This window comes from Pinus tabuliformis, chromosome 9 (assembly GCF_031772625.1).
Source record: "Pinus tabuliformis cultivar Carrire ecotype Pingquan chromosome 9, CPIR1, whole genome shotgun sequence".
Classification (NCBI taxonomy): Eukaryota; Viridiplantae; Streptophyta; class Pinopsida; order Pinales; family Pinaceae; genus Pinus; species Pinus tabuliformis.
The window spans coordinates 845,916,799-845,932,366 of record NC_142307.1 but is presented as its reverse complement, the minus strand read 5'-3'; positions in this window follow the sequence as shown (position 1 = coordinate 845,932,366).

Here is a 15,568-nt window from a genome sequence, read left to right as displayed (position 1 = left end):
GGTCCATGGAGGAACTGCAATGTAGAACACCAAAAAAATCATATGGATTATACCTCAAGGACCAATGGTTGCAGTTTTAGATAAAGACTTTGGCACAAAGAGGCACAATGCCTTTCCAAGATTACAGACAATTTATGGACCTATGTGACCAAAGTTCATCAGAAGACAAGGAAAAAATAGCAGAGTTCTATTTGCATAACATGGCCCTCACCAACATGAATGTGTGGGACCCCAATGCTAGGCTAGGGGACCTGCAACTAATGGCCATGGCATCATGGATGAATCATGAGGAATTAAGGGCAGTAGAGATAAGGAAGTTGATGATAAAGGAGCAGAATGAGCCCCTAATGATCAGAGCGGAGCCATCAGATCCCATGGCTCTCATCAGCACACACCAGCTACTTGCAAATAATCCCCAAATTGCCCCTAAGTATATCAATGATTAGGCTCAGGCCATTGCACATTTTGAGGACATGGAAAGGTTACTTGGGGATGACTGTATTCATGCTTGTATGAGGAGGTGGAACACCCTACCACACAATTTATAGATCATGGAGTATCACTCCCCAACAAGGATGAAAGAAGCATTAAGGAGAGTGCCATTGTACAAGCGCTCTATGCAGAATTTGAAGGTCAATTGGATTGGCCTCAAATTGAGTCCCACACTGCTACTAGGCATGCTAGAAGGCAAAAAAGAGGAAGAAGAGCAACAGCAGTGGGAAGAGGTGGACAGAAAGGTAGGATTCCATGATAGAGAAGAGGACCTCACATCAAAAGCATGGGATGTCAGGGAGGCCATCAGGGCCATCAAAGATGAGGAGATGGACTAAGTTACTCAGAGGATGAGAAACACCTTCAGTAGGGGTTGATGATGAGCCCCATAAATGGGTAATTATATGGGCTCATTTTTCCTCCTAACATACTTTAATCAACCATTCTCTTAGCTTATTGCATGTTTTTTGATTATATTTATGCTTATGGAGTGAGTTGGGTTGGTTATGTTGCCATGGAGTCTAATATGTGTTTAATGCAGATTTTTGTTGAATTTTGAAGACAAAGACAAAGATTTAATGGAAAATTGGCAGCAATAATTCAAAATGGAAAAAGGAGAGGATTTATAGGAGGGTATCCCCCTCATTTATGACCCCCCACTTCGAATTCTCCTTCATGCAGCTCGAAGCACAAATATCCAAATCAATGCACTAGGAGGTAGTCGAGCAAGTGGAGGATAACTTATGTTTATCTCGAGTTTTGGGAGCCAAGCCTCCCTGTTTTTAAGGAAGCTGTTGGGAGATTCAGTTGTATAACTAGAAAGGCCGGCGGCCTCATTAAGAAGTTCGTCAAATTTTTGAATTTTTGTTGCATCTTTGCTCTGCTCAACTTCGAGCTTACTTTTGTTGATAGTTTCATGCAATCCTATTATTATTTTGATAATAAAGATGAGATCCTTTTTGATCTAGCACTGAGTTACCTCAAAGGGCTGAAGCTCTTGGGTTAGGGCCCAATCCAAGTAGCCAAGCTCCTCTTGTTTTTATTTCTATGCTTTGTTTCAGTTTATGAATTAGTTGTTGTTAGATGAATTTCTTTCTTGGTTAAGAATAGGTTGCTTTTGGTGATTTAGAAGGTTGTTTCCATTTTAGTTTTCCATAGAAGGTTGAACAGTGATAAAAAGAAGATATAAAAGGAAATCAATAGAGCCTTGGCCTCCTTTCCTCCCTTTGGGACCATGAATTGAGGCCAAGACCCTCTTGCTGCCACAAAAAACACAAATTTGCCTTCTCCATAGGATTTCTAGTGTTGCAGTTTGTTAGAAGGTTAATGCTTTGCTTTAGATTTCTTTCATCATGCTCATTTCTGTCTTGCAATAATTTTCCTTCCATGCTTTCTCTCATTATAGCATTTTTCAGCATTTCTTTCCATAGCTCATAGTCTAGATTAGCTTGATGCAAAATTTTGTTTTTGATGTACTTAGTTTCCTTGCTTGATTGATCTCCCTGTTTGATTTTTAGGTCCTTTTGCAGAAAATATCTTTTCACAGCAAGTCAGCCTACTAGCCATCACATTCTCTCCCTGATCTATGCCCTACAGGTCGCCCAAAAGTTCACCTCAAATCTGCCTTAGTTTTCTACGTTTTTCCATAGAATTTCTTCCTCTTTCCCGACCATCTTTTCCTCTCCTAGCAATCCTTGGTGACCCCTAGGTGCCTTAACACATCATCCTAGCCTTCAGCTACCCTTTCCACCCACTCTCACACCTTCAAAACCTTCAAAACTACTCTCGACATCCTCCTGTAGACCCCCTGTAGACCTCTTGTAGATCCCCTGTAGCCTCCTGTAGATTTTCCTATAAGCTTCTTTTCTAACTCTGATTGTGAGAAAAGCCCCCAGAAGGCCACTTGAGACCACCTAGGACCAATCCACACCATCCTACATCTTCTCAAGTCCCAAAACTACCCTCCATTGCCACCTAATCGCTGCCACATTCACAATCAAATAAATTACATGCATGACAATTTCACATAAAAATACATAAAAATCCAAAAAGATGTTTCTTTGCTCATTTACTTCTAGAAATAGCTTGAGTAGATGTTGTTTACTTCCTGAGTAGGTAATGGCATTCATTTCATGGTTTTTCATCTCTCTTTCTGCAAAAGTAGGATTAGTTGGTTAAGTAGGGTTTGCTAGGTTTACTTTACATTTCAGTCTTCTTTTCCTTTCTACAAGTAGAGTAGCCTCTGTAGAGTAAGCTTTCCTTTATTTTATCACATATAGAGCTTCTTCTAGAATCCATAGAAGTTGGCTTGCGCTCCTAGTGATCTTGCGCCAGCTGACGAAGTGACAGCCTGCAGTAAGAATTAGTACTTGTGAATACAACACCGTCGCTTCCAAGTTTGTTACGAACTACCAGGTTGATAAAAGTAAAGTAGGAAGCCCAAGAGTTGCAACATTATTGCTGCAATACTGGTGCTCACCACTAGGGTCTACTTTAACACCTTCATGAGATACAATATGACCCAGATATTCCACCTCTTGTACTCTAAAGAAACATTTGGAGATTTTTGCATATAATTGTTTCTCCTCCAATAGTTTGAGCACCATGTCAACATGTTTGACATGATCCTTCCAAGACTTGTTGTAGATTAGTATATCATCAAAAAATACTAAGACAAATTTTCTAAGGAAGGGTTTGAAAATGGAATTCATCAAACCTTGAAATGTAGAAGGTGCATTAGTAAGGCCAAAAGGCATGACCAAAAATTCATAATGGCCTTCATGAGTTCTAAATTTTGTTTTTGGAATGTCTTCAGTCTTCATTCTGATTTGATGATATCCTGAATGAAGATACAACTTGGTGAAGTAAATTGATCCATGCAATTCATCCAATAATTCATCAATGATAGGAATGGGAAATTTATCTTTTGTGAGCTTATTGAGCTCCCTATAATTTGGACACATGCGCCATGATCCATCCTTCTTGTGAACCAATACTAATGGAGCAGAGAAAGAACTTTGACTAGGTTGAATTCTACCATCCTCTAGCATTTCTGCAACCATACTTTCAATTTCACTATTTTGGACATAGGGATATCTGTAAGGCCTGATGTTTGGAGGAACACTTCTTGGAATCAAATTAATAGCATGATCATGATCATGAATAGGTGGGAGGGCTTTGGGAGTCTCAAATACCTTGGAATGATTTTCAAAGACTTTTTGGAGATCTGGAGAAATGGATGATTTCGATGTGGGAACCTCTAATGAACATAATTGTGCAACTATGCCTCGTTGTTCTTTCTTTAGAAGTTTTTTCATTCCGTTAGAGTTGATTATCTTTCCCAGTTACCCTATGATACCCCTTAATTCAACTTCCTTTCCTTCTTAAGAGAATTTCATGAAAAGTTCTTGAAAATTAAAAGATATTCTACCCAAGGATTGTAGCCATTGGACTCCTAGTACAACATCAACACCACCCATTGGAATGGAAAGCATTGGGCTATTCAATACATATTCTCCCATGGATAGCTTGATATTATGGCACTTTCCTGAGCAATTTATGGTTCCTCCACTTGCAACCATCACTTGACACACTAGTATTGGATATAGGAAGCAATTCAATTCCTTGGCTATCTTGCAATGAATAAAATTATGGGTACTTCCCAAATCAATCAACACTATACCTTTTTCTTCTTGATATGCCCTTCTATCTTGATAGTTTGAGGAGTGGTAATTCCGGCCAATGCATTACAAGATATGGTCAGATTCATTTCTTTTTTTTCAAGGGTTTTCTCCTGGTGTATATCCTCTTCTTTTGACGTTTCTTGTTCCTTTTCTTCCTCCTCTTCACAATCTATGTAAAATAATTTCTTCTCGGCACACTTATGATCTTTTATGTATTTTCTATCACAACTGTAACAAAGCCCTTTTGCTCTTTTTTCTTCCAATTGTTGTGGTGTCAACCTTGTAGGTTGTGGATGGCTAGGGGCAACAACACTTCCATCTTTATGATTATGAGTGGTAGGCTTCCTTGTTGCCATAATTTTGCTTTCCATTTTTCTTGCCAACCTGAATGCCTTCTCCAATGAATCTGGTTCCCAAAGGCGAACCTCATGTTGGATGTTATCTTTTAAAGTCCCTATGAACACATCAATTCTATGCTCCTCTAGAATATCTTTTACCCTTATATTCAATTTTTGGAATTCCTCAATGTGCTCCATCATTGAACCCTTTTGTTTGAGATTTATCAATTGGCTAAAAAAAGTGTTGCTTTTTGTATCCTCATAATGTGCTATCATTTCATCTGTAAAAATAGCCCAAGTGACAATTTGTTTATGAGAGCAAAGCCATCAATACCATACAAACTGATTTGGTTCCAAATATAAAGTTGCAATGCGTACCTTTTGTGTGTTTTGCACATTATGGAGATCAAAAAATTGCTCCATCTGTAGTATCCATGTTTCGTGATCCTTGCCATCAAACTTCCTCATATCAATCTTTGGAACATGGTGGTTCTTTGATCCAATGTTAGAGTCTATGAAATCATGATTAACATTTATTTTGTTCTCATCATGAGTTTCCTTTACTACCCTTTTGCCATTAGTAAGAATTTCCTGTAGAAACTTTGTCAACTCTGTTTTCAAATCTGTCTTCAAATCTTCCATGCCTTTCTTTAAATCATCCACCTTAGCTTCCACGCCATCCATATTAGCTTCTACACCTTTCTTTAAACCATCCATCTTAGCTTCCACGCCATACATCTTAGCTTCTATGTCTTTCTTTAAACCATCTATCTTAGCTTCTATTACCTTTTGTGCAAGTGAAATTTGTTGCACTTGGTCTTGTAATTTTGATATATCATGTTGCATTTCTTCCTCTTCTTCATGAGTAATGATAGAGATTTCAAGTTGCTTACCATGTGTTTCCATTTTCTTTCTTCGGGGCATCAATTACCGATAATAATGCTTCACTATGCCCTTTGAATTCCTTCAAACTAATTTTTTAAACCAAGCTTATGCAAAAAATTTAAAAAAACTACACACCTTTTTTCACTTTGTAGGAGTTCAATATTGAATCTGATGTATCTTTGTAATTGTGGATCTCCAAGGTCTGAAATTTCTTCCTATGGTAACTATCTAAGCAATATTTCTAACCTAGCAAGTCTGATCAAGATTGGATTATCCAATGAAGAGTTATGCCAAATAGCCTACAATGAGCTGAGTATAGACTAGTTCAGTAGAGCAAACTTGTACAACGTGCCACAGGTATTTGTTTCCACCTTAGGTTCTCAAAATGATACCCAAAAGAACTACAGTCCGTCCTCTTTCTATAACTTCTTACGAAATTTAAATCTGATCCTTAGAGCGAATGTTATGATGATTTTCCCAAGGTCACCTGTTTGGAATGTAATTTGGGGGTCTGCAAAAGCCATAACTTCCTCAGATTATATCTCCGAAAATATAGTGAGAAAAGATCTAAAATTTGGGCCCGAGGTTCAGCAATATTTCTTCTCAAATGGGTTTTTTTTTTAGCTTCTAAAACATCGCAGAAAAACCGTTATAGTGAAAATTCCACGATGACTTGTTTGGAGCAACGAAACCCTAGAATCCAAAGGTCTAATACCAAATGTTATGAAATTAGCTCACAAAAAGATAGAAAAAATAGATCAATGCCATATAAATAAGCCTCTTCGAGGGGGAAACCTCCTTTACATTAAACAAATGAAAAATTCTTAGATGATTCAAATGAAAAACCTCTTTTCTATATATAGGAGTCTAAGGGGTCACAATATAACCAAAGTCGACCTAACAATAATAATATAAAGACACAAAAATAATAATAGTGGGATTCTATGGGGCACAATAATAACAATATGGGGACAATAGGGGCACAACAATAACAATAAGGGATACCACAACAATAGTAATGGAGGAATCACTAGTATTATAGGGACCTAACAATAGAACTATTGCACCCATCAATAACAGTGCTACCTTGCAGCTTGTACAGAGTTTTGATCTGAACTCCCCACATCAATACGAGTGCTCCCTGAACCATCTTGCAAGTATATTTCTCAAACACGTTTTTTACACCTGCATCATCCAGCTTGGTTACAAGAATCAAATTTATGGCCAATGCATGAATATGTAGAACACCTGTAAGTGTTCTATCTCTTCCACCTTGCAACTTCAACTTTACTTTTCTGCGACCAACAATTCTAGCCTTCCTATCATCCCCTAAGAAGAAATCACCACCATCATATTTCTCATACTCGTAGAACCACTCTCTATGGGGAGTGAAGTGAAAGGATGCACATGAGTCAACCAACCATGCCTCATGATCTACATGTGTACTTGAAGAAGCCAAGTATACATCCCCACCTTCATCTAAGGTGGTTTTTACCTCTGCAAAAGGAGCATCATTAGATCCCTTTCCTTTGTTAGGAGCTTTAGATTTATAGTTCCTTTTGTAGTGCCCTTCCTTTCCGTATTTATAACAAACCTTTACAGGTTTTCCTGTAGATTTAGATCTCCCTCTATATTTAGATCTCCCACTTGATGACTTAATTTTTTTTTTGTTCTAGGATAGTCCTCGTATAGACAAGGCAACACCATTCTAGCTCTCCATATTTTTCCGTCTCATATCCTCTGTCAGCAAGGATGAGACTATTTCATCAAACTACAAGGCAGTTCCATTGCTACCTATTGCAATAACCAGACTATCCCACGAATCTAGTAGAGAACACAACAAACTGATGCACTTATCTTCATCTGAAATTTTAATATCAACAGATAGTAACTAACTTACCACAGTATTAAATGTGTTCAGATTCTCTATCACCGAGTCTCCATCTTTCATCCTCAAGTTATACAGCTTTTTCCGTAGGAACAATTTATTCACCGGAGACTTAGATTGGTAAAAAGTCCCTAACTTGACACACAAAGCCTTAGCCGTAGCTTCCCTTAATACATTCAACAATACTAAATCTGAGACACATAATCGTATTGTGCTCTTTGCCTTTTGGTCCTACTTATTCCATTCTTCATTGGACACTTAAGTTGATTTAGTACTCGGATCTACCATGATCCACTGATCTTTATCTACCAACAAATCCTCCATATTGAGTTTCCATAACTCAAAACTTTGACAATTAAATTTCTCGATCTCTATCTTTCCATTGCTCGCCATCTTCTTTCACCACCATAATCGATCCTGCAGATCTCCCACTGAATAGGGTCTACCATAGGCTCGAGTGAAACCCCTCAGCAACAAAGGCATCCTCTTCAAGCCAAAACAACTCTGATACCAAATGTAGGTTTAAACCTCATACAGAAATTACCTACATGCAAATTCTAAAACACAGAAAACAAAAAATGCGAGAGCATAACACATAAAACACATATAAACAGAGATTTTCCCCTGCATCCCAAAATCGAGACTACCAGATTGATTTTTCATTATGTTCCTTTCAATGTTACAATACATATATATACATGCCGAAGCATCCAATACCATGGACCGAAAACCATCGCGCCCAAAACCATGTGTGGAAACCATGCACAAAACCATAGGTAGGTTTGCCCCACCTAATATAGGGTCCAAAAAAAATTTCCCCAAGGCACTGCCCCTAACCTTGTAGAAGGGGACTACCCACCCCCCTCAAACACCCTATGACCCCCCCTCTACACAATCGGCACAACAAAGGGGGGCCTCCGCCCCCCCTCTAACCCCCCAGTTAATTAGGGTGGCTAGTCGTGGAAAGAATATAACACAACCCAACATGGAGCCTTGGAAGGCTTGGATAGAGACCAAGCTAGTGGTGGTTTTCTGATGTCCAACCATGAGGTGGAATCACTCTCTAATGGGTTGAGATGGATGGCCTTTAGAAGCCTTTGATGGTTTTGGATTGATGTGTTCTATGAAATATCACATTCATGCTTGGAATATGGCATGGGGTGAATGGCTAAAGAGAGATTTGGCTTAGCCATTCTATGGTCGGGTGGAACGTGGAAGTCCCATCCTGAGCTTAGATTTTGCATCATCAATATGAGGTTATTTCTCCTTTATCTCTATGAGTATCATACTGGATTATATGTGGTTTATATGGCTATGATTTCATTGGTATTTTTGTTGCTATTATGCTCGTTATGTATTTTTTTTTATGACAATAGTTATGTATGGCTCTCATCATGTTTTTATTGGTAAATGAATGAACAATGTATCTATGAGATAATGGATGAAATGGCAGTTGATGTGTTGAGGCATCAATGTTTCTTAGTGATTCTCAACTAAGTATGAGACCCCTATGCTCATATATATTATTTACACCTATAGATTACATATTCGTGATATGTTTGATGAATGTTTGTCATGGCTAGTAGGGGTTCAGTCAAGGTCTCATTCAAGTGATTACATTTATACTGTCATTTCCTTGTTATTTTATTGTTCTGAATATGTGATTCCATTTTGGGCAGTGACATGGGCTCTGGACCTGAAAAAGTGGCTCAAATCCCGAGGACCCTAGCACAAGACTGTACAAAAGAGTCCCTGGACATTGGCTTGTAGGCCTGTGAGAGCATCTAGAGGTCCCTGGATGCTGACATGCCCATAGCATGAGAGAGTCCATCAGTTAAGTGGTCCAAAATCTCAGTGGGAACTAGGGGATGGTTGGCAGAAAGGTTGGATTAGTACCTGAGGGTCCTAATGCTAATGTTCAAAGTCTGTATGGTGTGTTTTTGTTGGTTCCACTTCCTTAACATGACTTCGGAGTTCGAATCATATCGTAGTGGCCTCTCATCACATGTTTACCCCGGCTGGACAGTTGCTTGGGTAGATGTGGAGGAGGGTGTTACAGAGACGACATTTATCTTGGAAGTAGAAGCCGCAGGAGGATGAGATGGAGGATTTTGTGTAGGATCAGTAAGAGAAATACCAAATGGATGACTCACCAACTGCAAACTGGAAGAACCTATAATGCCACTGGCAACATGAGATTCTTTACCAGGTGGAGGAGGAATAATATTCGAGGGTCTAGGAGAATTTGGTATCTTATCATAGAGTGTGCCCGATTGGGTATAAACCAAATCTAAATACTGAGCATGAGAAATAACTTTCTCTTCAGTCACGACTCCACCTTTGGCCACATCTTCTGTTATGGGAGCTAACAGATATTTGACAAACCATTCCGCTAACAACTGATTAGGAACATAAGTCTTTACTAACCTGTGACGATGCCTGCACTCATGAATGTGATTCGAAATGTGAGTAGAGTCTGATTGTTTGAAGTTATTCAATAGTTTCGTTCTAGTTTTGTATCTTATGGGAAACTAGAAATGTGTGAGGAAGGTAGTGGATAAAGTGTTGAAGTCATGAAACGACACTATAGGTAGTTAAATATAACATTTAGTTGCAGTACCCGTAAGAATTCGTTGGAAAAGATGGAGTCGAATGGAATCATCATTAACTCAATTGGATGAACACCATAGATTTTACATCATAACATGCGTTGACAAGTCTTCTCCAGGATTCCCATTGATTTTTTGGATATCAGAAGGAAACTTAGTGGGAATAATAGGCCACCATGGCAAATGAACAATCAGAATAAGCTGAGTTAAATCCAGTAATTCGAGAGTAGCCACAAAAGGAATTTGTCGATTAAAGTCCGAAGGCATATGACCTAGATATGAAGGGATAGCCTCGAAAACAAGCACTTGCTTTCTTGGATAAGGAGGGTTCTGATAATAAGGAACTTGGTTAATAGAATATGGAGGGTTTTGATCACTAGCATACAAGTGAGTTTGTTGCCCAGCCCTAGGATGGCGATAAAGTTGCTGGAATGGTTGGGTTTGGATTTGTTGGCCTTGAAAAGACACTTGATGTGAACCATACTATTACCCGATATGGGTTTTCATTGCCCCTTAGTACAAGTTCAATTAAGACTGCACCAAATTTTGAATGATTTGACCTACCGAAACTTAAGGACTACCATGCACAAGTGGTTGAGAAGGTGAGGAACCTTGTACAAGTTGATGAATTAGGATCTAGGGAGAACTAGAAACCATTGGAATAGGCTATAAAGGTTGGCTCACATGTATTTGATATTGTTGAGGTGTTGATGGATAAGTAGGAATTTGTGATGAAGATGGTACAGTTTGAGGATTCAATAATTGATCCCAAAATGAACTAGGTTGAACAGGTAAAGTAGGTTTCCAAACACTAGAATCCATTCCAGGATAAGGAGGACTATAACTAGGAGGATTACCATATTGAGGTATACCAACAACAGGTTTCCCCCTGCCATGGGAGGAGGGGATGATGGAGGCAACTATGATCCAGATGGAGGGTACCCAACATAAGGAGGGTTAGGCTATTGAGGGTAGCTTTGCCCACTGATATAAGGGCTAGCTTGCTGCTCTATTGTAGGTGTAGATGGAGGAAGAGGAGTAGACTATGTGGCATTCATAAGAGAAGTACCAGACATTATTCCCAAATTGGATGACATGGGAGAGGTCCAAGGACTGGAAGCCACACCAGAAAAGGTACCAGATAATGATTGATAGCCAAGTGAGATGGACAGACCACCATATAAATGAGCTTCTGGTGATGTTACAAACATAGATGAGGATGTGACACTTGATTTATCAACCATAGTGGTGGACACAAGCTGGGAGTTTGAATTAGTTCCAGTCATGGTTAACAATCCCAATGAATATTGCCACGAGAGATCCATGAGTAGGCCCAAAGAATCAGGTAAAGGAGATTGTGTTTGAGGTTGAGGAGACAAAATAGGATTGGTATGATAAAAATAAAGTCCTTCCTAATAAATGTGAGTAGAAGGAAAAGGTTATTCTTGAGGGATCTCTTCAAAATTTAGAAGTCCATGTCGAAGAGGTTCACCGTCAGGTCCAAGATATATTGGTTATGTCTTAGACAAAGGAAGAGAGGAGGAAGGTCCCAAAGAATCAGGTGAAGATGGTTGAGGCTCCTCAAGTTCAATAACCTCAGGAAACAAAGTTTCTAACTTAAGGAGACCAGATTCAATGACCTCAGGTAACAAAGTCTCAGGGACTTCTATTTCAATTGTGTCAGTGTCACTAACAAGAATAGATGTAATCTCAGGTTCGAAACTCAAAGGGATAGATGATTCTAGCTGATCAATATCGGGAGGAGGGCCGGAAGTAGTTCCCGATGTTCTTGATTCAGTAGTTTATGTTTGCCTAAATCTTGGACGATGGTTAAGAGTAGCCTCTGGAGGAAGGGGAGGCTTATTTTGCATTCTACGCAAATAACGAGGAGGGGGATTTTGCTTTTCCATGTTGGATAATAAATTTTATTAATAGAAAAAGAAATAAATCGACAGTAATCTAGGCATAAAGGATTACCAAGCAACCGTGAACTACAATAAACACATTGGCGAACCAAGGACTTGACGTATGACAACCAATCTCCCTGAATGTTGTGTTTGGTGTATCCCGGTATATAGGGCAACAAACTCGGTTACCTATGGATGGATATCAACCTATTGGGGACTCCAAAAATATACTCAATGGTACATGGGAGTGCAGTCCATAGTAGTTTTGTCTACTGCATAACAGTTCGATGAGAGCATTCCCATATACTTTATGTGCGTGGAGCACCACCAATATAACTGAAGTTACATGGAGTATGATCCTATAAACTCACATACGTGGAACGAGATTTCACCCTCGAGATGCAACACTGGAAAACAACGACAACTCCTACATTTAACGACATCGAAAAACGTCTTTAGCCGATACCTCTAAATATTTGTGTTAATGTTACAAATTCTCCTTAGGTTGATTCAATCAATTTTACTGTTTATCTTTGATTATATTTCAGTTTCGGGGCTCACCATGAATTTCTGAATATCTTAAAATGCAAATCTAGCATGAAAAACGAGAAATCCTTTCTCTTTCAATGAAAATCTAGATAAGGAAGGGAAGAAACAATCAAGATGCAGCACCCAATATGCAGCAAAAAATATGCAAGATGCAATTTCCTTTCCAATGCAATTGTTCCTTTGCTAATGCACATGCAAAAACCTAAATGCCGATGCAAATTTTTTATTTTCACCACACTAAATTCTCAAAATGAAGGAAACCAAGATGCGAAATGTTCAATTATTGATTCAACTACACTTTTCAAAATGAGGACTAGAACAAAAATTCATCCAAGCGACCAACATCAAATGAAACCAGTTTGGAAGCGACCAAATGATAAGAACAAAGAAAAATAAAAACCAATTCTTACCAAAGTAAAACAACACAAAAGCAAACCAAACAAAAGGCTTTAGAGAGACCATAAGAAACTAAAGGCTTAGGGAAGTTTAGCTGGAAGTAGGGTGACCAAAGATATGCTCAAGAAACAAGGCAAAATTCATGCAAAAACATGGTCTAACGTTGGTGCAGAAGTGGCACCAGTGTGTTGCAATGCTGGTGTAGAGTGGGTCAGGGTGAGGTGCAATGCTCTTTCAAAGGCACAGGGGGTGTGTTGAGTCTGGGAAAGAATATTCTGGTACAAAAATTGAAAAAAAGGTTCAATGAAATCACTTCCTAGGTTTTTTCATGGTTGGATGACATAACAAAGGTCTATCAAGGAGGTAATCAAACACAATGGACAAGGAAACCACCAAGGGAATGTTATGTTCCCCAATGTTAGCACTCAGCAATTTTCTGAGGTTGCAGAAGAAAATCACCAAGGTAACCACAAACCAACTTTGGAAGCTAGGTGTTAGAGCCTAGATTTGTCTCAGGCTGAAAAGACAAGGTTCTAGGTCCACATCAAACCACGCTCAGCCTCGTAGCTAGCCCTACGAGGACAGGAGAGGGCTCTCTCCGGGTCGATCTCGGCAAAAGACAAGCGATGGGGCTCAAGATGACTGAAATAAAAGCTAATTTTAGGCTAGGTATGAAGTACAAGGGTTTGATTTGAGTTTTTTGGGGGTTTTGTGCTGGAAACAGGGAAAGGCAAATTGGTCTCGGGGATGAGGCACAGTTTCTACAGAGTTTTGATTGGGGCAAGGAAGGAAATCGTTTTGATGCCTTAAAGTGAGTGAATGGATAGATCAAACTGGTGAGGAGCTAAGGAGAGAAAGAGAGTCTCAATAATTCTCCTTAAATAAATGAAAACATGGAAATTCAAACAAATTCAAAGGCAGAGCATAGCAATTAATGGATTCTACCTTAATCACTCATTTGTTCAAATTCAGAAGAAGAGACAGGAAAATGATACACATAACGCTAATGAATTTACAATTACTTAGAGAAGAACACCATCAAAACATAAAGCCACATGGATCCCAAACAGTGCTGCAAAACCCTGGTCTTTCCTTAGCCAAAAATGCAAAGATAGAATGTACAATGATATGCCAAAGCAATCCCTAGTGTCCAACCCTGAAAATGACTTAGAAATTACATAATATAGACAAGCAAAACCTATTCCCTTGCCTCTAGGAGTTGAGCTCATCATTCTAGGAGCTGTTTGAACCAACTTTAAACAAGGAATTGAAAACTAGGTAGTCAAACAACTTACCCCTATATGATAGGAAACTGATTCATTCACTCACATTTCACCTTTTGTTGAATGAATCTTCTAGAAAAAGTAAAAATGTGCTAAAATTACATCATGGTTGTCAAATTACATCATGAAAAGTCACGAATAACATCAAGAAGCAAAACATGTCAAAACTGGGCGAATTGTTGAGCTGAACAGTGAAAAATAGGCAAAAATCCTCTATGCGCCACGCCTGATTCTCTATGCGTCATGCCACTTTGGAGCTGATTTTGAGGCACTTCCTGAAGTCCAAATTGAGCTCAAGTATGCTTGTTAGAAATCCCTACCTGTCTACTTTCCAACCCAAGTGGAATTTCTAGATTTAGATGTCATTTTCCCCTCCAAAACCTCAATCTCCCAAGACTGCTTCCTGTGTGTCAAAATAGGGGCAGTGAGGTCATGTTTTGAGTGTTTTTGGCGTCTTGAGGACTCAAAACTTGCCCAAATTTCTTTTCCATGCACCAAAAACCATGATTTTTCATGAAAAATCCAAAAATGTAAAATTTTTATGATTTTGAGCTCCCTAGCAAAAGCAAGTGCCACGTGGCGCGGTGCATAGGGAGAAAAAACTCTGTGTTAAAAATTCCTGTGCATAGCTCCTTTTTGCAGACCAATTTTAAAGGCCTTCCCGGTGTCCAAATTGGGTGCAGGATAGCTAGTTGGAATGGTATTTGAGTCTAATTTCCAACCCAACTATAATTTCTCAATTTGGAGTTCATTTTCCCTATAAACAATCAAAGCTCCCAAGACTGGTCAAAATGTGCCAAATGAGGCTGCCTAAAGGAAGAGTGCAGTTACAGTCAACTTTTGAAGGTCTTCCTAAACTCCAAATTGAGCTCATGATAGCTCATTAGAAATATATTTGTGTCTATATATCATTTGACTCATCAAGAAAGTCATTTGGCCAACCACGCTAGGAGAAAACTTGATTTTCCCAAGGTCACTTCAGAGGTGCATCAATTCTCCCGAGGCAACTGTATTTTTGACATTTCTCTAAAACCATAATAGCTGTGTAAAAAATGAAAGAGGATTTTCTTCTTGGGTAATTTAAGGAAAAAAACCTCTCTCACCTTTTCAAAATTCATCCTTTCTATCTCAGAAACACAATTTGAAGAAAAACCATCCCTTTTGTGTGATGAATGGCTTGCTCCTTGGAATGACTTCTCGACAAATGATGGAGATCTGATGTTCGATGATATGAAATGACCTCATACCTTCTGATATCCCTTACACCTCCTCTACTCAGATATCTTTGATCCCATAGCCAACCCTAGCTCAGTGGGAGAGGAAATTAGGGTTTGGGGATTTATGGTTAGGATTCTGGGGTTTTACATTGGGAAATTTTGTGAAAGGGAATTTGGGATATGGGATGGGGTTTTAGTAATTTTAGGGGGGTAGGGAACAATGAAATCAGGGACAAAAGGAATAAGGGAGACAAGAGAATGATGGAAAGAGCAAAATTGGTGGCAAATAGTTGATAAAACCCTAGGCAACCATTTTTATAT